This window comes from Pseudophryne corroboree, chromosome 8 (genome assembly GCF_028390025.1).
Source record: "Pseudophryne corroboree isolate aPseCor3 chromosome 8, aPseCor3.hap2, whole genome shotgun sequence".
NCBI lineage: Eukaryota > Metazoa > Chordata > Amphibia > Anura > Myobatrachidae > Pseudophryne > Pseudophryne corroboree.
Genome location: NC_086451.1, coordinates 102,142,616 through 102,144,397, shown reverse-complemented (window position 1 = coordinate 102,144,397; position 1,782 = coordinate 102,142,616). Strand labels below are relative to the sequence as shown.

Below are 1,782 nucleotides of genomic sequence, written 5' to 3'. Positions count from 1 at the left end.
TAGTAGATGAGCTGACTGCTGATAATGATGAGCTTACTGCCATAGAACTCCGTCGTATTCTGCAAGCTGAGTATGGCCTTGACATCTCCTGTAGTAGCATAAAAAGAATGCGGAGGCAACTTGGTTGGACTTATGCCGGTGCTAGGTACTGTACAGTAAATTGAAATTTCAATTACAATTATAATACAATTTCTATACAGTTTGTATACAGTGCGGTAAACTAATTACATCTCTGAAATCAGCATCTGATTTTTCTTTAACATTATCTTAGTTTGGACGCTCAATTATCCTATTCCCACTGTAAACTGTATCCCATTTTACATTCCTTTCACAGGATGACTCACATGATTAGAGATGTTAACAAGGAAAAGAGAGTTCAACAGGCTCGTCAATGGATTGCTATTGGAGAAAATTTTGACAATGTCATATTTACAGATGAAACTTCTGTAGCACTTGAGAGGTTTGCAAGGAGGTCCTTCCGCAAACGTGGCCATTTATCATTTAAGCCATCTCCAAAGCACCCATTAAAAGTACATGTGTGGGGTGGTATCTCCCGCAGAGGCCCAGGACCAATTTTAATTTTTGAAGGTACATATAAAGTACAGTAGTAATGTACATTACTATGTTGTTTTTCAATATTTTCTATTTAGAACTACTGTCCAGTGACTACTGTAAGTCTATGGACTACGAGAAAAGGATTTACTGGTAGGTATATAAAATCCTGTTTTTTTTATTGTTCTAAGTCAGGTATCATGGATAAAACATTCTTCCAGTCCATGATCATTAATGATACTTTAGTGCCGTATGTAAGAAAGTATTGGTCATCTGGACATCGAATGTTCCAGGACAATGATCCAAAACATAGTGCTTCGGCCAAATTCATAGAGGAAAAAGGCATCATTTGGTAACGCACACCACCAGAGTAAGTACAGTTTTGCCCTGTAGACTGATGCTTCCTGTAAAGCATGAAATGCCAAATATTCCATATTTAAATTCTCTCCCTTTATTGACTTTTCACAGATCACCGGACATGAATCCTATCGAGCTAGTGTGGTCTCAAATGAAAAGTTATATTCGTTCTCAATGTAAGCCAAGGACAAAAGAGCAACTGATTGATGGCATCAATACATTTTGGAAAAACGTACTTACATTGGAGACCTGTAATAATTATGTAGACCATTTATTTTCTGTGCTGCCAGTGATTATAGAAAGAAATGGACAAGCCAGCTGCATGTAATTGGAATGGATCATATTGTCGACAAAAAGAAGGTCAACAGTCATTAGGTCGACCAATATTGGTCGACAGGCCATATGTCGACACATCAAAAAAGACAGTACGCAAACGAATAATGCATAGAATTTGCATAAAGGGCCCTTTACCTATCGTACTCATCCTTTCTGCAAATGCTTGAAATATCAAAATTAGACTACCTGCTTAAATTAATTAATTTGTTATATTTTATCTGTAACATGTACTTCACCCTAGTATTACATTTGTTATGCAATCTTGAAAATTGTTTAAAAAAAAAAAGTAGTCACCTCTGCAACACTGTATTTTGTAATTGTGTATGGATTGTACAAAGCATCCAAGTGATTGCATTCAGTTTTGTCTAACTTACAGTATATTTATACTATTTAGTTGGAATTATTTTATCATTGCAAAGTCTTATAATATGTTCCATTACCTTGTAGCACTATTAGGTTTTAATTAACTTATTCTTTAATGTCACTTTAGACTTCATTCACCTCTGTGCTCTGAGTAACAAATAACCCCAATTTTTG

At 35.5% G+C, this 1,782-nt stretch overlaps 1 long non-coding RNA gene across 1 annotated transcript; it reads left to right on the top strand.

The window, feature by feature from the left end:
• The first annotated feature begins 499 nt into the window (after positions 1 to 499).
• LOC134947531 (uncharacterized) lies at positions 500 to 1,170 on the top strand. Its single transcript, XR_010182601.1, has 3 exons — positions 500 to 588; positions 748 to 922; positions 1,021 to 1,170. It is a non-coding gene; the product is annotated as an uncharacterized LOC134947531 (long non-coding RNA).
• Positions 1,171 to 1,782: the final 612 nt, after the last annotated feature.